Below are 23,382 nucleotides of genomic sequence, written 5' to 3'. Positions count from 1 at the left end.
GAGATCTCTCTACAGCCAGTGGATGCTCAACCTATCAGGAATATCAGGAATGGCAACTGGCAGGTTTTTCTAGGGGCCTGGAGGCAGTGCTTCATTAGCAGCTCCTGGCTCTGTCCACCGGAGGTACTCAGGAGACTTCTTTCTTTGGAATAAATTTGTAGAAAATTGGATTTATCAGGGCAAGATTGCTTACACAATGTAAAATAAATGCTCCATTTACCTAGGAATTTGTGAAGAAGCAGTCAACTTCCCTCTTTACTTCATTTTTACTGTGCCAACTTGACCTATGCTTGCAGCATCTTCCTGGTCACTGTAGTTTATATATTATGTCTTGTAAAATAGTTGGGTAATGACGTAGTGGGACCCGAGGGATAGGTCTGCTTTACTGACATGCTTTCACTGTCACGATGTCGCGTGGTTGTTTATTGTGGTCACCATGGGACCTCTTGATGAGTGCCTCTGCTTCAGCAGGTGGGAGACACTGAGAGGATCAGAGCACCCTGTCCACAATCATGGATCTTCAAAGACATGTACACACTGAGAATATTTTTTACTGATCATTGTACAGTGCTGTGTGTTCCTGGTTTTCATCTTCTGTCCAATTCAAGTACCCCTTAAAATAGTCAATGAGGCTTCCTTGAATTGAAGGTTTTAAAATACAATCCAAATTCATAGAGAATTTTGAGTTCTTCAAAGTTCAAAATTCAGCCTTGCTTCCAGGATGGTTATCATTTCATCGGCCTTTTCTTCTTGCAGATGAGGATACAGAAGCCCAACCATGATATGTGAGTTACTCCAATTCACTCAGGAAATGCCTGGAAAAAACAGGGCTAGAACTTAAACTCTTGGCCTACTTTAGTCTTCTTTTTCCTGAAAACATGGCCTCCCTCTTCTTAAAAGTTATGGCAGTACTTATTTTGTTTACTTTCAGAGCTTTTGGGTATTCTTGTTTCTCAGAGATAGCTGCCTGATGACATTTTCCTTAAGCATAAACTTCCAAGTGATCTGCTCTTTTACCAATAAGCCAGTTCAGTGCTTCTCAGTCTCACTGATAGACTGGGTATTCTTTTCAGTAACAGAAAATCGGGTGTCACAGTTTTGTTCGTAAATGCTAACTGAAGAATTTCATTGAGGACTGAATTCCTACATATAAGATCTTTAACCTATACTGTCAAGATCAACCATTTTCTGGAAAATGAAGAATTCTGTGTTTCCAGGCTCACAGCATTCATAATTGTCACTCTCCTAACTTAAATTTCTAGAGTTTTTTCAGCTCATGGTTTCTGAAGTTGGAATCCTGTATTAGCTCACAACATTTTGCATTTTGACTGAAATAACAATTTTAGTGGTCTGAAAAGAGCTTTAGAAATTCTACATTTGAAGTTCAGGTTGTCAAGGATATCACGCATTTCCAAGTCAACAAGTGTCAAAACCAAAGCACATACGTGCTAACTTGGAACAATTAGTTTTAACATTCCTTGAGGTTTAACCATCCCCTATGTACTACAATGTGGTCCATTTTACACAAGGTTTGTCTGGAAAGCTACAGGATGCTCAGTTGTTGACAAGCAGAATAAAGGCTTAGTTTATTCTTATTTGCAGAAAACAACTGGAGAATAAAACCTTCCCTCAGTTGGCAAAGAATCCTTAGGACTGCAAACTTGGGAGGAAGGAAAGGGAATAAGGAACTAAGCTGAGACAGCATCAAGGAGGTCCTGTTGATTTGACAGGTGGCGCAAAAAGCAGGGAACAAGGAAGTCATGGCGATCTTCATCATGTCCTCTGGGTTCTGGGAGGCTATGCTCAGAAAGTGGTTCACTCAACAATTTTTGAGAGCCATTGAGGTCTGAAACTATGCTCCATTGCTTGGGAGTTACCAAAACGGGGAAGACCGAGTACGTGTCCTAAAGGGACTCACAGCTCCTGGGGCAGGTTGTAAGGTCCCTTGGGGAAGCATGAGGGGATGTACCTGCTATGGGCTGAATTGTATCCCCCTAAATTCATATGTTGAAGTCCTAACCTCTAGTAGCTCAGACTATGACTGTTTCGGGGTCTTGAAAGAGATCATTAAGTTAAAATGAGGTGTTTAGGGTGAGCCCTGATCCAAGGGCCTTAGTGTCCTTGTGAGGGGATTTGGACACAGACACACACACAGAAGACAGACCATGTGAAGAAGCTAGGAGGAGATGGCCATCTCTAAGCCAAGGAGAGAGGCCTCCGAAGAAACCAATTCTACCAATGCTGTGATCTCAAACTTTCAGCCCTCAGAATTGTGAGAAAATAAATGTCTGTTCTTTAAGCTACCTGGTCTGTGGTACTTTGTGGCACCCCTTTCACACTCAAACGGCTCCCCAACTGACTAAATGTAAGCGCCATACACGAGGCATAAGTCACAGGCTGAGAGGTAAGAGAGGGAAAGGTTATGTCCCTGCTTGAAACTCAGGAAGGGCTTCATAGAGGAGAACAAATCTGAACGTGAAAGATAAATGAGATTTGAAATGACAGTGGGCACTCTAAGCAAAAGAAACAGCATAAGTACATTTTATACCATTCTGTAGGGTATTTGGGGCAACTGAGAACAATCCACATTAGCTGAAAAGTTTGTTAAAGAGGGAAACAAAAAAAACAAAACAAAACAAAAAAAACAGAAAAGGGGAGCGGGGGTGTTGGGGGAGAAAGATGAAACTGAAAGGTAGGTTAGACTAGGTTGTGTTTGGCCTTGGATTCTAGGCTAAGGAACCGGGAGCATATATAGTTTTATGCAGTGGATGACCAAGGCTTTATTTTTAATTAATCACTTAATTTAACAAATATTGTTAAAATGCCTACGTTGTGCCAGATGCTGCCCTAAATAAGCTTGGAGTATTTTAATAAGCAAAATACACAGACAACTCTGCCCTTGTGAAACAGACAGGTAATAGATCATAAACATAATAAAGGAGATTTATTATGTCAATTTAATATATTACTTCAATCATAATTATATTTCATCACAATAGACTTTATAGTGTGTTGGAAGAGATAAATTCTATAGAAAGGTGTGTAGTAGCCATGGAGTATCAGAAATGCTGAGGGTGGCGGGGTGGATTGTAATTTGAACAGAATAGTCAGAGAAGGCCTCATTGAGAAGATGGCGTTTGAACAAATCTTGAACGAGGAGAGGAAGCTAGCAATGATGCTATAGGGCAGAAGAACATTCCAGGCAGAGGGAACAGTCAGTGCAAAGGTGGGAGCATATCTGTTGCATAATGGAGCAGGGTACGCATATGAGGGAAACTATACACTTTTCCATCGGCAAAACCCAGGGCTGTTGATACTGGTATCAGAATGATGACAGCAATTACGATATTAATGCCTAAACTATATTAATTTTTACTTTTAAGTACTTTTAAATTGATAATCTTAACACTTTACCCTTAAAAGAACGCTCTGAAGGTGGGCGGGGCAGATAGAATGGTTCCTATTTTATAGCTAGTGAAATAAGAGTCCCGAGACTTTATGTGATTTGCCCAAGGTCAAACGCAAGGCCTGGGAGTCTGTACTCAGGGGAGAACAACACCTCTCTGTTGGTCTGTGGGGCCCTTCAGCAGGGGGCATAATCAAGTCCTCAGACCAAGAGTGGGAGGATTCCTGTACATAACAGTCCTGTGATGTCAAGACTGCAGAAAACGCCACCCCAGCCCATTCTATGTACCGCGTGGGGATCATGGAACTACTGCCGTTTTTCCCCTTAGGAACTTCTAGTTCCAATGCTGGCATCTCAAATGAGATTCTAACATCCTGGTTTCCGAGATGACAGGTGGTGGAAGGAATGAATGCAATTCTCTCCTTCTTGAGCCTTGGTGTTTTCTTGGGCTTGGGGCAAAATGCTAGATACCAAAGATGGTGAATCCTGTTCTTATCTGAGTAAGGGACTTTCTCTTATCTGATAATCCTCCTGCTGTACAGAAGGAAAAAACAGGAAATCTGCAAGAATGTGTAATGACAAAGGTAAGCCACCTGGAAACACACACACACACACACACACACACACACATTCCCCTGGGGGAAATGCTACCCTGGTTTTGACACTGGGGGTGTCCACACCTACCTCACTATCTTCGGTAGCAGAGTTCTAAAAGTGGCAAGCAACGTGGTGTGCGCTTTGGCCTTTCAGAGACTGGTCAGCACAAGCTGTCTCCAACTGAGCCAAGTAAAAACTGAATTAGATCACGGACTTACGAAAGAATCACAGAACATATATGGCCTTTTCTTGTGCTGCATCCGTAAAGCTGTATTCGTTGCCCTTTACCATAATTTAATTATTACTTCTAAGGACTCTTCAGTTAAAAGAAATAAAATAACTTCCATTTCACTGTTTTCTGTAACTCTTTCGGCCAAGTTGGCTAGTGACAAAGACAAAAAAAAAAAAAAAAAAAAGCATTGTATACTTACTAACAACTTGATTCTGAGAAAGGATCTTTCTTTGGTCTCTCTTGCCCCCATCCCCCATGCCCAACCCGGCTACTGGAACCAAGTGCATTGCCAAGGGTTCACACTACAGTTTTCTTGTGAGGAGTGTGTAAAAGGAGAAACAAAGCTAATTCCTCCAACTTTTTTTTTTTTAATCTTCTTCACAAAGACAGGCCCAAATCCCCTAGTTCCGCTTTAATCATCTATCTCATGACAAGTCCACGGATTCCCCAAATAACTGTGTCAAATCAGATTAAAATTTTGATTCCACAATGGAAGATCAAGTCGCAATGCCTCTGGTGATCTGAGTCCCTTCTCACTCTATTCTGAAGACAGCTCCTGTGACCCCAATTCAAGGATCAGTGGCTGGATTAGAGAAAAAAGATGGAAAACGGTTGTTGTAAAGGTGTCAACCGCTTGGCACGCTGCCAGCAACAGCACGCCTAAGTTGGTAACGGTGCTTGCGAAGAATAACGTGCTTGCACTCAGCTAAGGGATGACCAAAGAAGCCACCAGTCTGTGCTGTAACTGAGTTTCTTCCAGGAGAATGGGCTCCTTGGCTGGCTTCCTCTGCAGGGTTCTCTCAATAGACCAGAGGGTGGATGGCATTTGATTGGTCCAGGGTCACTCCAGGGTCACGCTTTAACTTTGTATGAAAGCACCATAGTCATTGTTGAGCTTCCCCCAGCAGGCTGTTGACATTGTTTATAACTGACTCTATCTACCTACTCTCTCCCACTCGGCCTCCAAATTCTCAGGGTTACCTGTCTAACCACCCACTGTCACCCATAACCCTCTCTCTGAATGTCTGGGAGAGTCGCCCAAGGATAGAGTAGGATGCAAATAAGGGGTGATATCAGAGGGTGGAAAAGGGGTCACAGACTAAACAGGAAGAGATGTGTGGGCTAAAAGAAGTTACTGTGTACTCATCAGAACTCAAGGCTTTCTGAAAGGCAGCTGAATGTCTGTCAAATTGCAAGGTACAGGATGGGAGCAGGGGTTCTGTGAGGGGGTTCTCAAGTATGCAGGTGAAGGCTGCCAGATTTAGCAAATAAAAACAAATGCTATCTAGTTAATTCTGAATTTCAGATAAGCCATTAGTTGTTTTGCTTTCTTTGCTTACTTTTTTTTTTTTTTTAATTGTAAGTATCTCCCATGTAATAGTTGAGACATACTGTTTTCCCAGTATGTGTCCCATGCAATATGTGGGACATACTTTACAGAATTTTCTAATAATTATTCGTTGTTTATTTCAAATTCAAATTAAATTGGGCATCCTGTATTTTATTTGGTAATCCTGATCCAGACCCTGTATTAAAAAATAATTAAATTAAATTTTTAAAAATTTAAAAAGTATTGTTGTATTAACTGCTACTGTATAGACTGCTCCCTTATTTCCACTTCATGGAAAACAATGGAAAAAGAAAATGCTCTTCATCCTATTTTGTCGAACATTGATTGTTTTCTTTTTCTGCAACTTTAGTAAGCAGTCGGAATCATTATCCATAACAGTGTAAATGTGTTTAAATAGTTCTCATTTAAATTCATGGAAACATTTCACATTCAGTTATGCAATCTTCCTCCCCTTCCTACTTTACTTTCCCTCTCCACAGTGGGAACTTTGGCTACTTTTTGGTGCTAATTAAAACCAAGGCCTGCGTTTAATCCTTGTTTGAGCTTTTTGGATTTCATGGGGACATTTTTTGATCTGAATCCCGGTCAGTGCTCTTGGAAACTCATCAGAGAAAGAATACGTAAGACTCAGTACAATGGTTCTGCTGGAAAGCAGCTAAAAAGTGAACTTCTCTTCATGATATTGGTGGCGGTGGAAGTGACCAGGCACAGAGGCAAGAATGGCACACGTTCTTGACCCAATAGACTTGCTACCACGTACTTCCCACCAGGCAGGGGAGAAACTGTGCCTTCCTCAGCTTCACCCCCAAGGCCGGGAATGTCCTAAGGTTGGCCCCCAATCCCTTACGTTGTGTCTCATCTTTGATTAGAAAGTTATTCTTATGTTTGATAACATGATGCTTTGAGTCTTCCCTTGTTCCTTAGTCTAGTGTGGGGTGCACCATTCATTCATTCATTCATTCATTCATACAGTCATTTATTCCAACAACTATTGATTTAGTATCTCCCAGGTCTAGGTCTAGAGGATGCCTCAACAAATGAAAAAGACACAGCTGACACAATCAGGAGCCTCAGATTTTGTGAAAGAGACAATAAATACATGAGCCCATGCAAATATACTCAGCAGGGGGTGGATAAATGCCCATGAGGAAATGTAAATCGAGGAAGGGGAGTGAAGCCAGGAAGGGCAGGGTGCTATTTGGGGAGAACTGCAGTGTCTCGGGACTGTATGACTTAGTGTATGACTTAGTGACTCGGGACTTAGTGCCTAAGTGTGACTGCTGTCTCAGCACCCACAGATGCGTGACTTCAGCTGAGTGATTTAGCTAGTCTCTGCCTTTGTTATGTCGTCTATTAAAAATGGAGCTAGTGGTAATGCTGCCTCATTGGTTTCTTGTGAGATTTAAATGAGTAAATCTATGTCAAGGAGTTTGAATCTTGCCTGGCCCTGTGCATGCTGGCTGTTCCTGGTTCCCTCCGGGCTGCATCTCACCCATTTGCCTGACGATGGCTGCAGAGTTCCTGCCCCATTCTCACATAACCTCAACATACCCAGAGATTGGTACCTTCTTGAAATGAAATTCATTTCACATGAATTATTTCTAAGATGTCAGTCACCCCACACCAATGGTAGGATTTAACTTTGAAGATGCTCTTTCCCAGATAATTTGGGAGGTAAGGGGAGATATTTAAAATTTTCTGTCGTTTTCTTTTTCATATGGAACTATTCTTCTCAACTATGTAAAACTGTTGCTACTCATTGTTGACCTATAAACTCAGCAATTTCTTATAGTTAAACTTACTAAACAAGCAGATATTAGGTTGGATTTCTTATTTTGTATCCAACTCAACATTTGATAGCATCAACCAGATTTATTCATTTACTCATGTTTGTTAAAAAAGTGCCCACTGACCCTTTTCAAGGCTCCGTGCCATGGCTCATGAATGAAGTTAGGTAAAGTTGTTTTTGTGAAATCACTTTTTAAAAATTCTCTAACTTTGCATGATGCATTTTTCTCAATATAATTATTTTTCATCTTTAAGTTACACTTAAATTTCATTAGGCAGCCATTAACTTATTTCCAAGTATAGGTAAGGCTGTCAGAAATAAAATGTGATTAATATTATTGACCATAGGAAGAGACGTTGGTATAACTTTTTTTATCTCATAGGTAAAAGTTACGTATACATACACACAACACCATATATGTATATGGACAGGAATTTTGTTTTGTCACATCTGTAACTTCCATTCCTAACTGTATTATTCTAATGCTTAACTCTTATTTCTTATAATCGTTTAAAATCCTTAATAATAAAGGAAAGTTATGTTAGTCTAGAGTTAATAATTTAAAGATGACTAAGAAAGTGTGAAAGATGGTTTCTATATACGCTTACATACATGTAGATAGGCTTAATTAATATTTCTTTGTTTAATGACATTTCACTCTGTTTATGTGACTGTGTATGTGTGTGAGAGAAACAGAGAGAGAAACAGAGAGAGAAAGAGAGAGAGAGAGAGAGAGACTTCAGTGAAAGTCTAGAAACTTCTATCCCAGATAACTGTCTTTAGCTCTTCGTCTGTCTGGTTCTGGGTCCCTCGGGATCTCTTCCTCTTTGTCACTGTTCCTCTGCCTCCCCTGCCCTCAGAGTTCCTGACCAGAAAACCCAAAAGGTTAGAGACCTGTGGACGGGCAGTTGATGTGATGCGTAAGCATCTCTGAGCCAGAGTGGCAGGAAGTGTGACCAAACAATTTATTAACCATGTGTTTTCTATCTCAGGGGTTAGATGGGTTACCTGCCAGCCCCTAATTATCGGGTGTGAAATATCTTTGTTACCTCAGGCTAGTGGGCTAAAGTTAAGACTTTATTCTTCCTAGTGATTGATGGAAAAAAGAAGGTCCTGAGGAACAGCATAGCTTGGGGAAGGGAGACCGCTGTAGTGGAATGTTCCTCCAAAAGTCACACAAATATTTCTGTATCTGGAAATGGTCCCTGTATCTCACTAAAACAGAGCAGATCTGAGACTAAAATTGCCACAAAACTGCCTACTATTCCGACCAAGTCCACACGCTTAATACCAAACACGTTTTCTTTAAGTTAACCTTCTTTCAATTAGGAAAAGGTGAGAATTTAGTTTCTTTAGGAAGATTTTTTTTTCTCTCCTTTTGGGCTTTTAGATCATTATTAAAAATAAATTATGTAAATTCTTAAGAAGACCTACCCTTATACATTTTGAATAACCAACTGATGAAAAAAAACCCCACCTCATTTGCAGGTATTTATTGAGTTCTCACTGGGGGCAACGTGCCAGGCCAGGCACAGAAAAGGTGAGGCGCTCCCACAGATGATGTTGTCCCTGGGTTTTTGTTATTGTTGTTGTTTGGTTGGTTTAAGTCTGTACATCCATAGCTCACTGTCAACAATGAATGTGCTCCTGAAAAAGTATGTGTAAATCACATTTTTATAAGTTGAGTCCATTTAGAGTAATAATTAGTGGCCTCCCCACTCTGGTTTATGTGTCCATGGATTATAATTTTTTGAGTTAATGATCTAGGTAATGCAGAGTTAAAGATTTCCCCTGAGTAGAGTTCTCAACCTTGGCACGACGGATAATGTGGATTGACTAATTCTTTATTATGGGGGTCTGTTCTGTGCACTTCCGAATACTTAGGGGCACTCCTGCCTCGACCAGGGAGATGCTGGTTGCTAGGAGCAACCTCCTGCCCCAGCTGTGACGACCAAAAATGCCTCCAAACATTGTGAAATGTCCCCTGGAGGGCAAAATCACCCCCCCAATGACAACCACAACTATGGAATAAAATGTATGGATTTAAAAACAAGAGAAGGTAGGGGAAAATATTCTTTTAGTGCCACAATTCGAAAATAATTCTCAATTAGCAAAACAGCCCTTCGCTGTATTTAAATAAGTACATGCATAACCTCAGTAACCAAGTTCAATGATTATAAAAGTGGTCTTTATTATGATTAGACAGCATCACCCGTCAATTTCAGAAATTTTTAGTAGTTGTTCTAAATTATAGCAATCAGTCTGGAATGTTTGATTGCCCAATAAAAATAAGAAGTCTCTACATATGTCATCAATTTTATCACTCATATAGTCGCAGCCCAACTCTAAGACAGCATTAATGTTTTACTTCTTTGCCCTGCAGCTTTCTGAGCTGCTTGGAAAATGGATTTACACTGGCATGAGAGAGCTGGTGGCAAGGGCACTATGCATACTTTCATGCCCTCCCACGGCTTCCAGCATTTGACCTTTCACGACCAGGACTTCCTGTTCCTTTCCTATGAAAATAAACTTCTCAAAATACACTTTTGTGACTACAGAGAATGCAGAAGACATTTGTGTAGCTTACCTAAATCTAGTAATTGCCTGCATTTTAAATAGTCTTTAGTTAGTGGAGAACTACTACAAATGTTTCTCCTAAACTAATACTCCATTATTACAAGACACCTGGGAATAGAAGTTTTAACGTCCACTACAGTCAGTCAACAGTGAAAATTAACTCAATTGTACCCAGCTTGATGGAACTAATGGCAGAAGACCAGTTAATAAAACCAACACATTCCAATTGTTTGATATAAGAGGTTGGTGGGAGTGTGACTTTTTTTTAAGGCCATTTAATTACATACCCTGATGTCTTCACTCAGCCATTCTCTAAAATATATTTTCCCAATTTCAGCATATACCCCTTCTGTACTCTCAATTAGTATTGCATTGGGCCTTTGCTTCCAAGCCTCATAAGTAATAGTAACTTAATTTTCCAAGCCATAAATCAGGTAGACTTATGCTCCACAGCACATGTTCCATTTGTTTTTAATCAGGGGTAGCCTGGTACTCAGAGGTCGGAAGCTTTAATTCAGAGGGCTCCTATGCCTTTTGGAGGGAGAAATCTTTTAGCTTTCTAGAATTCCCTTTGTGAATATTTAAGGATCCTCTTGGCAGAAGTTGGAATATATGTAGCATCTCACATGGAATCCTTTTTCAATTCAGTGACCTGTACTCATTCCCTTCTACCTTAGCTCTAAGATTAAAAGAAACATTTAACAACATTCCTAAACTTATGTATTCTCCTCATTTTTGATGTCATACTTTCAAAAGAAATGCAGTTGCAAAGAAAATGGTCACAAGGAAAGGAGTTAAGGGATGCTAGATTTCTAGAAACCATTTAATGAAATGGTTGTAATAAGGAGTACTAATATCATTGATATAGTTTATGTCTGCTATTGTCTTAAGAACACACACACAAACACACACACACACACACAAACACTCTTAGTTTATAAAGACTCAGAACTCCTAGCATACTGTTTTATAACTGAAAAGGATCTTAGAGACACTTACTATAACCTCATTTCGTGTATGAGGAAAGAGAAAATTGATGCCCAGAGGAGTTTTCAACCCAGAGAGCAATCACATGCCTCTTAGGGTAGAGCTGGAATCAGAACTCAGTTTATTCCATGTCCTTTGACGTTAGATGTAAACTAAAATTCAATAAGTATTTAGTCATTCCGATGGCTTATCTACGCAATATAAAACATCCACACATTTAGAAGTTTCTTATTTTCCAACTTTTACTGTTTCATCTAGTTATACTGTATTAAAATTTCATAATGTCAAGAATCAAGAGAAAAATCCTGAAAGCTATCAGACTAGGAAAAAAACCACCAAAGATTACTTACAAAATATGGAGAATTGTACTGACATAAGCGTCTTCATCAACACTGAATGTAAGACTATGTGAGTATTTTCAATGGTAGAAATTTACATTTTCAAAAAGCTGAAGGAAAATTTCTTGTAGCCTACAATTCTCGTACTATCATTCAAGCATGAGTTTGAAAGGAAGACAGTTATTTATCTATGAGTAATAAGACAGTTAAACGCCTGTAAATATTCTGAAAGAATCGCAAGAAGATATACGCAAGCAATAAGAAGACGCCAAGAGGAAATAATGAGATAGAGAAACCAAAGGTGAACGAAAATATTGGGAAAACTTGATGCAAAGTTGAATAAACTTTCATTGTAAAAACAAATAAATAAATAAATACATAGCTGGAACTAAATTTCCAGAATATAGCAATGAGGAATTTAGTGGGGGAGGAAGGGAGGACAGAAGAGGAGAAAGAAAAAACATCTGCGTATTTACTGTTACTGAGGGTCTACAGAAATAGCTATGTTCGTAAATCAATTTGTATGGCCATTTTTTTTAGAATTTATTAACATGTAAAACGTGCATTTCCTATGACCCAGCAATTCTTCTTCTCAGTTGCGCCCTTAAGGGAAAAAAACGCATCTGTGCACAGGTACGCATATCTGTCCAAGGACTTCATAACAATTGCTCCCAATAGTGAAGAAACAAATTAGAATCCATCTAAACATCTTTCAGTCACAGAGGACAGCTAAAAAATCTGGGCTATGTCTCGCTTATGGAATCCAAAGTAGCAATTAGAAAAGCAAAACGAAAACCGAAAGACCAAAACAAACACAGACAGCCTGACTCAAAAAGAACTGTAGGGCATATATTTTGGTTAAAAAAAAAAAAATGCAAATTGCACTTCCTAAGCAAATATAAAGTATTGGATTTTACGTGGCTTTATCTGTGCATTAGGTTTTACATGAATTGTGTCATTCTACACATGTATGTAAATGCACAGAATGACGTGTGAATTAGTCACTGTGTTACATCCTCCACACCAAACATCCTTTCCATTAGTGTCACTGAATAAGTCAGATGTTCATCATTTATTCACTTCTTTCATCAAATACTTCTCAAATATTTTTGAACCCCTTTGTTATTTATGTCTTATACTATGACCTAAAAATGGGGCTATCCTCTCCTTGTGCTTATTTTATGACAGGAGCCAACCTACTGACTTATGATATGAATAGTTTACAACAGGATGCATATTATGAAGCACAAAGGAAGATACAACCAGCGTGGAGGGAGAAGTAGCTCCATTTGCAGGGCTTTGGAAGACTTTACAGAGTAGATGACCAAATGGCTTGGCCTTTGAAGAAGTAGCTCTTTGCCAATCCCAGAAATGCAAGAACATTCCAGAAGGAGTAACAGAAAATTCAGTGGCATGGATGCACACAGCATGGGTGGGTTAATGTAAATATCCCAATGTGTGTAAAGGACATATATTAAAATTTTTCCATTTTACTATAGAGAGAGCCACTAAGACAAGAAACATGATGTTTGTTTTCAGAAAGATAACTGGATAATTTGGAAGAAATGTTAGAAGAAAGCAGAACACTGGCAAAGATTCTGCCAGAATCCAAGTTAGAGAAGATGAAAGGGTCATGGAATTGGAGAAGAGGAAATTGACGTGATAGATACTTCAGAATTTTCAGAATGAACTTGAAAAAATGTTGCAATCGAATTTGGGGGGCAGTTTTCCAGTTTTTTCCTCCATGGTTTTTTTTTTTTTTCCTTTGAGTCTACTCAGTCCTTTTCTCGTTTGTGTCCCAGTTTCCGTGGGGGTGGGGATGGGGGTCGGGTCGTATCCAACAGAAGAAATAATGGATAATGGGTGGGCCAGAAGCCTCTCCTTGGTGACTAAGGTTTCACAGACCTCCATCTGAAAGATACAGCTATAGATCCTGGAAGTGGGGGACACAATGCACAGCATGGGTACATGCCAGCTTGAGGAAGACACCTTCCAGATGTCCCCAGGAGCCTAGGGGTCTCTAATTCCAGCTCTAATGACATCCAGGGAATACACACCCACAAACAGATGCCTTCAGCCACAGGATGGGGACTCCTGTAATTGGGTACACGTGGCATCCCAGGTCTTACCACAAGTTGGCAGAGGCCAGTCACACACAGAGAAAGACGTGTCTGTGGGAATGACCCTCTCCAAAGCCAACGTCTCAAAGCCGGTGGTGGCAACTCAGGGTGGAGAGCCTGTGTGAGAGCTTTGGAGTCACCAGGAGGGAGTCTTGGGAGGGCTGAGGTTTGGTTTGTATTAACACCCGGCTTTGGCTACTCTGGCCACTTTGCTAAACCTCAGAAGGGTGAATTACAAGGCTGGACGTGTTACCAGAAAAAACCTCCTGGAGACAGAGCTTTCCATTCCTCCCCTGGACATGTGGACCCTGATCTTTATGATCTGACTCTCCTCTGTGCAGGCCCAATTCCCGGTCTAAGGCGTGCCAGAATGACAGGAGAAACACGGAGACAAAGCTATTCTTTATTCGTGCATGGAGAACCTGCTAAGTTTCTTACAACTTCATAATAGAGTCCAAAATTTTTATGAAAGGTTATTGGTGTTGTGCGCATTTTGGTTTTTTATCCCAATAACCTCACTCTCCTCTGGCTGTCCTCCTTTGCAGGGGGAGAGAGGGCAGCTCTCACACAAAAGGCAGACTCGTATGTGACTCTGTGATGTCTCTACATACATGTGCGCTGTGCACAAGAGTTGACATCAATGTGACCCCCTCTCCCCCCCGCACACACACACTGGGGAAGATTCCAGGCTCAGGGGAAAAGCAGGGAGACACAGCTCACAGCAGAGACCCCACTCACGGAGAACTCACATCCCTCCCACTTTCTGGGTCCTCTGCAATCAACACATCAACACACAACTTCCGTAACTTTTTCTTTTCTTTCTCCTCCTTACTGCTTCCACTTTTTGCTTTCCCGTGTTCTGCTTTTCTTTGACTTTTCTCTTTCCTGTTTTTTTTCTCCCTGCTTCAGACTGACTGTAGACATCGAAAGTGTAAGGACTGATTGACTAGTTCATTGATTTCCCATGTTTCCCAGTGTGGGGATTTTCAAGAGAATATGTGAGTGAAACACAATGTGTGTGTGTGAACATAAGAGTATGCTTCTGAGAGAGATGTTAGTGGCAAGCAAAATATACTATTTGTAATAAAACAAAACAGATCTGACAGAGGACAGTTCTGCCTTCTGCAGGTACTTATACCACTTATATTGGGGAGATGGCATTTCATATTCTTTTTCACTTACAAAGAAAGGTGGGGAACCTTGGTGTGCTTAGGAATTTGATCATGGGAGAAAGTAACACCATCTTTGTTTCCTAGAGCCCCCTTACTGAGTTTGGGAACAGGCTAACATGGGTCAGAGCCTTGTGGGGTGAGGGGTGGGGGTAGTGCTATTTTGCATAAGAAACAAATGAACATGTGAGGGAAGAAATGGAGGCTGGCCTGGAGAGAAAGAAGGGAGGAAAACACAGGGCTTGGGGCTGAGGCACAAGACACAGAGACAGCCTGGGAGAAATTTTCTCATACGGGATCAGTAAACGTAATTTTAATGGTGGACCTGCTCACCCAGCACTTCAAACTTCCTGATGCAGGGATTTTGCAGAACAGGCTAAGGATGGTAGTACCTGGGGAAAATCAGGGCAAGGCAGATGTATTTTCAACTTTTTGTATTGGGCAGGGAAAAGAGAACATGCAGGTGAGACTTCAAGTTCAGCAAGAGCAGGAACTTGGAGAAGTGACTAGGAGAAGCATGAATTCCTTCAGAAAACCCGCCTGTTTTAGGAGAGAGGTCCTCGCATTCCTCATAAGATAGAGGATTGAGGCAATTTATGTAGATATTCATCAAAACGGTGTCCTCACAAAGCTAAAGGACATGGGACAGCCAATTTTTTTCTGTTTATTATGACCCAATAGGCCATGGGGGTGAGCTGAGCTTTCCACAAGGTCCTGAATGGATGAAAAGGACCCAAAAACATATGGAAAATATGGAGAATAGGGTATAAGTAATAAAAATAAAAATAAAATAAATAAAATAAATTGGGAATGCCAGTTTCTGGTAATGATTTGTTTTCACAGTAACTGAGAACTCCCTCAAACCTGCGATTAATCACACATTTATGGTGAGGGTAAGCTGGGAGAATTAGGGGGCTCGTTGGGACCTGGGTTATTAGTGCAGCTGCTTTTCATTGATGAGATCTGAGTTCAAATCTCAACCAATGTTACAAATGAAAATGTCATTTTGAAAGTTAATTAGCTCCATGCAATAAATGCTGGCTACTTGATTGATGTACCTAAAAAAATCACTACCTGGAAAAAAATTATATATATGGCCCGTTAGGAGAGTCAAACCAGTCAAAAAGTCAGACATTATTTAAACAATTTGCTTTTCTTAATAGTCCAACCACCTGCAAGTAAATAGAATTTATTAAAAGAAGGTGGAGTTTCTAGTAGTCAGAGCATGTGAAAGAATGTCTGAATGTATTAAGAACGGTATAATTTTAGAACTAGAAAGAAGTTTTTAAAGCCATCTAATCTAATCCGTGCTTTTTCTTTTTTCATTAGAAGAGGGAATAGAAACTTGGGAAGTTACATGACTAGCTTAAGTCACACAGTTAACTAGTGGGGGAGCAGAGCTGGATTCCAGGTGTCCTGGCCACTGCACGTGTTCTCTGGGTCATTCTCGGGCACTCTCAGCTTGGTTCTCCCATCACCGCTCTCAGGCTTAGGCTGTCCCCATGGCTCATCCACAGGACCGTTTCTTTGGTGTTTTCTGGGCTTCAGGAGGTTCTGCCTTCTTCTATTAAGAAAACTCAACACTTACTTTTTTGGCACTTTTTAAGAAATGGAAAGGCCTCTATCAGTGCAGCCAGCACTTCTCACCCAGGTAGAGGAAGATGAGCAATACACACAACTGGGTCCCCTTTTCACTAGACGTCCTCAAGTTGAATTCAGAGTGAATGGGGCCAAGATGAGAGAAGTGTGAGATACCACGGTTAGTAAGAGAGCAGACAGCTATTCCTCCTAAAGCAATATCCTGTAAAGAGCCCTGTCTGGATCCATGAGACAGAAGTTAAGCCATGGAGAGGTCTCAGGTTGCTTCGCTCACATGTTTACAGCTTAACATGCTCCTGATCTTGAAATAGTGCCTTTTATGTGGCATCTCATTTGGTGGCAACAGGACTTGACTAAGGCAATTCCGATGAGAGCTCAGGAAGAAAAGAGGAGAGCTACCGAGGAAGCTCTCGCCTCAGCAAGTTCATATAACATCGCGGAGAGAATGCTGGTAGAAACAGGGATGCTAAAGGCCCTTGCGGTGAGATGTGAAATGGAAGTGAGGCCCATGTTATTGGAAAGGACAGGAAAGGTGAGCCTTCTTATAAAGTGGCAAGGGACTTGGCTGACCTGTGCTCTTGTGTTTTGTGGAAGGTAGGACTTGAGAGCGATGGGACTGGCTATTTCGCTGAAGTGATTTCTAAGCAAAGTGTTGAAGGTATGGCTTGGTTTCCCCTTCCAGTAAAATGCGAGAGGACAGAGCTACATTGTCAGTGCTGTTAGGCAAAAAGGAACCAGAACTTGAAGATGTGAAACATCCTCAGCCTCTCCATGTTGCAAATAATGAGGCGGCGCGTCCTGAAGTCAGCACTGAGGCTCCTTTCTGGAGACTTCAGGGCCGAGCCCATTTCCTCGCTTGCCAGGTTGGGGGATGCAGTTCCTCGCAGCTGTAGGACTGAGGGCCTGTTTTTCTCGCTGGTTGTCTGCTGAAGGCCCTTCTCTGCTTCTAGAGGCCGCCCTCATCCGGCTCTCTGCTGCCACCCCCACCTTCAACGCCAGCAATAGTGGACCGAGCCCCTCGCACTCTCGGAATCCTTCTTGCCTTTTCCATTATCTCATCTCGCTGAGTTTTCCGCTTTCCTCTTCCACTTTCATGAACTCATGTGATTAGACTGGCTCTGCCCAAATAACGCAGGATACTCTCCCTATTTTAAGATGCATAACGTTAATTCCATTTGCTAAGTTCCTTTTTCCATATAATGTATCACATTCACAGGTTTCAGATATTAGGGCAAGGACATTTTGGGGGTGCTAGTCTGCCCAACACAGAGAGGAACAGTCATCAAAATTTTACTTTTTATGTCACTAATTATATATTAAATATTAATTATTACATATAGTTCTGCTGAATTATATACTACTAAGCTCTGTAAACATAACTCAATCCACAAAACATTTATGGTCACAGGAAATAAAATAGACTTTAAAATTCAAATTAAGTTTTGTTGTAGACAAGCATCAAAAAATAATCAATAAAATTGTAGAAGTATAAAATATATTAAGATGCAATATATGAAAGAAGGTGAATAAAAATATAAATTCAAAGAGAAAAAACTAGTTTCTAAATCGTAAAGAAGAATCTATTTTTTTTAATGAATGATGGTAGATGTTAACTAATTCTTGGATTTAGATTACATTAAAAATGTGAAAGAGTGATATAGTTTTAGTTTCAGATGTCAATGTTACAGTACTGCAACTATTTAAAGTTAAGAATAAATAATGTTAATGTAAAATATGAAAGTGTAAATGTAGAAAACTTTTTTATTGGTTAGTGAGCAAAAAGCAAAATTAGTGCTCTGGAGTACATAACTTTCTTTTACTAAAACTTAATAAACTTTAATTAAAACTTGAAAACTTTAAGATTTTTTGCCAGTCTGCTGGGAAAATAACACATAATGTTTAATTTATATTTCTTTTTTTGTTAATTACCCTATCATACACTTTATCTACTTTTCAATCAGCTTGTTTTTCTTACTTGTTTCATTGTAGGTGCTCTTTATGTATTTATTTTCATGTTACATGTTATGTTTTCTCAGTGTGTCTGTGTTTTAAAACTTTGCTTTCTAACTTTAGATTTTTAAAAATTTTAGTGCATTCAAATACATCTATATTTTCTTTGATAGCTTTTGGTTTTTGTTTCTAGTTTACAAAGAATTACCTTAAGGTAACATTTTAACACTTCCTGTTTTAGCGTTGAAGCATTTAATCCTCCCACATTTACCTATTCAGATTGTGAGCAGGATCTGCTTTATTTTCTGTTCCTAATGACCAGCCAGTTACCACAACCACATATTCAGTAATCAATGTTTTCCCCACTGTTTAAAATGCTTTGAATACCACGTATACGTTGATTCTCAAATGTTCTTCTGGTCCTTGTCTCTTTCCAGAGGTCCAGACCTTTATAGTCAAATGTTTTTTAAATGTCCCCTCCTGGATGTTTTCAGACACATTGGTATCAATGTGTCTAAACACAACTGATCACCATGCTAAAGAATACCGACTAAGTGGTCGTCACATTAGCAGACAAGAATAATTTCACAGAATTCTCACTAGGTGGGTCCTGTTACTATATCATCTCTATTTTATAAATTAGGAAAACAACAGTCATGAAAGTTGAAATAGTCATCTGAAGGGATCCAGATGGGTTTGAACTTAGGCAGTCAGAGCCAAGGATGCATTCTATTTTGTGCTGTACTGACCTTTCCCTGGGAGCCAGCTCCTCCGACAGGGCTCCCCCGCCCCATCCATTATCTCAGACAATGGCACCACTAACCAACCACCCCAAGCAATAGTCCAGCCTCTCAGGTTCTAACTCCCAAATATCTCTCGCTCGCCTCTACTTAAAACCTTGGGTTGCTTCTCAATGTCCTCATGATACAATCCTAGTTGCTATAGGAACCTACTCTGCTCTGTGGATCTAGCCTTTTCCTGTCTCTGTTAGGCCACTTTCCTTCTCACCTTCTAAACTCTAACCCTTTTCCTTTTATAGAGAACAGTCCTGCTCCCTTATGGACTTCAATGATCCATACACATCCTTTGGATCAGTGGACCCTAACATACCAGGTCAGTTTATACCCTCTCTCACATGTGGCCATCGCACCCTGTACTTCTGCCATGAGGGCAGGAACGTGCCATGGTTTCCTCACTGCTGATCACAGTAGCTAAACAGCAGTCATACTCAGCAATACTTGTCATATAAATTAATGACTACATTAAATAAACAAAAGCCATCTAAAGTCTACAGAACGTATCTGTGGTATAGCGGTATATTGAGTCAGAAGTGAGAAAGCTAGGTCAATAAAATACAGATTGCCAGTGATATTACTTTTGTCTCTCAATTGTTATTGTCAATATATAGAGAATGATTACTAATTCTGTATACTTAATACTTTATTTTTCCAAAATCTTCTATTGTTTTAATTTCTTAATTATGATAATCATGTTATCCACAAATAATTTATTGTTCCACGCAATAAATAGTGGCTACCTGATTGACGTACGTAAAAAATCACTACTCAGAAAAAAATTACATATATATAGCCCGTTAGGAGAGCCAAGCCAGTCAAAAAGTCAGACATTATTTAAACAATTTGCTTTTCTTAATAGTCCAACCACCTGCAAGTAAATAGGTAATCATGTCATCCACAAATAATCATACTTTTTTATCTTCCTTCTAAATATTTGTACTTTTTATTTTGTTTGCCTAGAACTTTCAAGAGGATGTTAAATAACAGTGGCACATTTTTCTCGTCCCCAACTTCCATGGACATTCTTCTAGCCAATCTGGATAATATTAGTTATTGGTTTGGGATAGATATTCTTCAGGTTAAGTAACCATCCACGTTTAAATTACAAAAAAAAAAAAAAAAAAAAAAAGAAAAGAAAAGAAAAAAGAAAGAAAAATGAAATCGATATATAATGATGACTTTTATCAAATGTCTTTTAGATATCATTCAAGATTACGTTTAGGTTTTTTCTTTCCTTTTTTTTTTTTTTTTTTTTTTTAAATCTATGGATTTGAACACATTAACAAATGACCTAATCTTCACGTTTTAAAGGAATCAGGGTCTTGCTCAGCTGTATGTGTTTTTATACCTTAAATTTTCATTTGGGAGTGATTCTATGCCCCTATTGAAAGCCCTGGAAGGAAAGTATTATTAATACTCTTCTATAAAGGCAAACCTTTATTAGTGTCTGTTTTAAATTCACTCTCCATTCACAAAACACATTTTCATTCCTTTTTCACCCCAAATTATTTCTCTGTCGGTCAAATTCCATTATAGTAAACTTTAGGAGGTTTCTCAAATTTTAAATATGTATCAAAGTCAATTCTTTCAATGATAATTTTTTAAATTCTTTTTTAAAGTGGTTTCAGATCCAAAGAATGCTTATTGAGAACTAATTATCTTCCAGGTTTTGTGTTAGACATTTTCACTCATCGTGTCTAATTTAAGTTATTGGACTATTCGTTTTAGTGTGTGAAGTTTTTGCTTTCAACTGGGAAGAAGTTTTCCCTTCTGGAGAATGATCACCTCCCTCGATTTCTGCAAACTCCACATGACAGGGAGACGGGTTATCAGTTTTCTAGGTGTTGCTAACAACAATACTCCTTTGAAAAACACACACTAGGCGGTTTCAAGGGCAGTTATGACCATTGGATAATCCCAGGAGTTTCTTTATACCTTGAAAGAAATAAAGCCATGCTTAAAAGAAACCAGGTTGTTGATTCAAATGGAAATTCAAAGTAAACTCACAGTGCTTGAAACTGTATATGTCTACACTATAAATGCTCTCTAATATCAGGCAGATTGTCTAAATCACTTGTCTCCCTGATTCAAATTCCCGATCAAGACACATTTCCTGAGTCATTTTTTTCGTACTCTGTTTACTCCCGTAGCGTTAAGTATCATTGGGCTCACTAACTTGGAAATCCTTCTGCCCAATCTTAAATGTATCTCGAATCGGTCCACTCCTCTCCATTCCCAGTGTCACTGCGTTAGTCCAGGCCGTATCATCTTTCCCTTGGATTATGGTAATTGCCTCTATTCTGCCTAAACTGCCTGAAGTCTTGTCCCTTTCACTGTACCCCGCAGAATTCACTTTCTACATTGCCTGAATAATCTTTCTTAAACGCATGCCTGAGCATGTCATTCCCTGCTTAAAATCCTTCAATTATACTCAATTGCATTCATAATACAATCCAAACTCTTTAGCAGAAGTCACTTTAAATCTTTTCTGGAAGAAGGTGGCGGGGGGTGTGTGTGGGAATACAAACATGGATACATGGATTACTCAGAAGGGCACCTAGGAAAGACCTTTTGTAGCCTGGCCTCTGCCCTCTCACCCCTTCACCTTTCAACCCTCCCATACTCTGGGCATCCTGATATGCCCCCATGCCTGTGAATCCTTTGTAGTGCTGCTCCCTCTGCATAGAATTCACCCTCTCTAGTTCTGCCTAATCCTTCATTTTTCAAGCCTTCGCTGGAAGTCACCTGCCTGGGAGCCTTCCGTAGGGGTGGGTTTGAGACCCTCTTCTGGTTCGTCTTGCATTCCTCTGCCAAACACTTCTCCCATGCTGTTTTTATTGGTTTACTTGTGGACCACCAGACTGAATTTGTTGAGAGCAGGAACTAGCATTGCATTTGGCATTTGGTGGGCATCCCAAGTCAGATGGACAGTCAGCTGTCTTATTTGATTTGAAATGCCACATCGTTTGGGTCTTCTACATAAGTCATACTTTCTTTATCATAGGCTCCTAAATGGAAGCAGAGAGACCGCCTGGCCCCACCCAGTTCTAGCACAGAAACTCTTTCTCTAACACTTAAGCTGGTGGTCACCCAGCATCCGATTGATACAGTGGCCTAAAGCTACTGTATTTTACCATCCCCAGTGGGACTGCAGTGACTTTTCATTGACTTATTCAGTCATTTCCTGAACGTACTCTTGGGGAGGGTAGTCTCTGGCTGTTGTTCCTCCAGAAGTACTGAATTTACATAATTGTGAAATAGGTAAACTATGTCTTGGGCAATTGCTTATTTCCCCTTTTAGTTTTCTTGATGTGCTGCTCCTCCCAGGATCCTCAGTGCCCCGACCTGCCCCAATTTCTTTATTCCCACTTGGTTTCCTTCCTTTTGGTTGTTGCATGGGGTTTATATTTTACCTTCTTATATATAAATCTTTAGGACCTTTGTTCCCTTGGAAACATAGGAAAATTCACAGTAAGTGGTTGATGACTAATAACGACTTAATTCTCTGTCTACAAGCTCATTATATATAGTCAGTGGATTTTGCTGCTTTCACCCCATGAAATAAACTTGCAATAATGAAATTTCAGACATCAGAAGTGGACTTCTGGGGGGTTTATTGGTGTCAGGGCTGTGGTTCTTCTTCTCGGCATCCTTGTTAAACATGCCATGGGGCTTCCATCTGTTCTGCTCAGACACTGATTTGTGACACAGCATTGATTTGTTATGTAGTAGAAACAATTCACACTAGAGCATCAGATAAAGCAAAGCTCAGGCCTGATTTAAACTCATGGCCATGTGCAAGAGATCTAATCTGATGGGGGAAGCACGACAGAAAGTGATGGGGTTGCAGGGACACTCAGGCAGTTGGCGGGATGCTTCCTACTCGTCAGGGGACCCTCCCAGGAGCTGAAGGCCCACGGGTGGTGGCACTTATGGAGGGACAAGGAGCCACATACAATCAAGAGGCCAGTAAAGAACTCGGTGGAGTTTCTGCGTTTTAGAAATCTATTGATTCAGCCAGTGAAATTCATCCTCAGGACGTTCTCTAAATTTTGCTTTTATCAGACATCTTACAGTCTTCTCCTGCCATTCTCAAGAATTCTTCTTCACCTTAGCTGGTTGTGATGTGATTTTCCACACTGATAGGCACTCTGGCAGAGCTTCCCTTCCACTGCTTTTGGCTGCCAAGACCCTGCGGGCTCGACTCCATCCTATTGTATTTCTTCCCTGGGATGACGGAAGGAGACTGCTTCGCAGGATCCTCTGGCTGGGTTGGGACAGCAAGACTCATTCCTGGGCTGTTGTTTCAGCTTGAAACATACCACAAATTAATTGGGCTGATGGAGGTAATTAAGATAGTCACTTAGATTGTGTGCCTTTCCTCTGAAAAATTTCTTTAAGTTGCCAGATGCAAGCTTGGGGTATTGAAATGTGAATGATCCAGGGCCTTTAAAAGAAACATCTTTCCTC

This window comes from Rhinolophus ferrumequinum, chromosome 21 (genome assembly GCF_004115265.2).
Source record: "Rhinolophus ferrumequinum isolate MPI-CBG mRhiFer1 chromosome 21, mRhiFer1_v1.p, whole genome shotgun sequence".
NCBI classification, from domain to species: Eukaryota; Metazoa; Chordata; class Mammalia; order Chiroptera; family Rhinolophidae; genus Rhinolophus; species Rhinolophus ferrumequinum.
The sequence above is the reverse complement of the archived record's forward strand: the minus strand, read 5'-3'. Positions refer to the sequence as shown.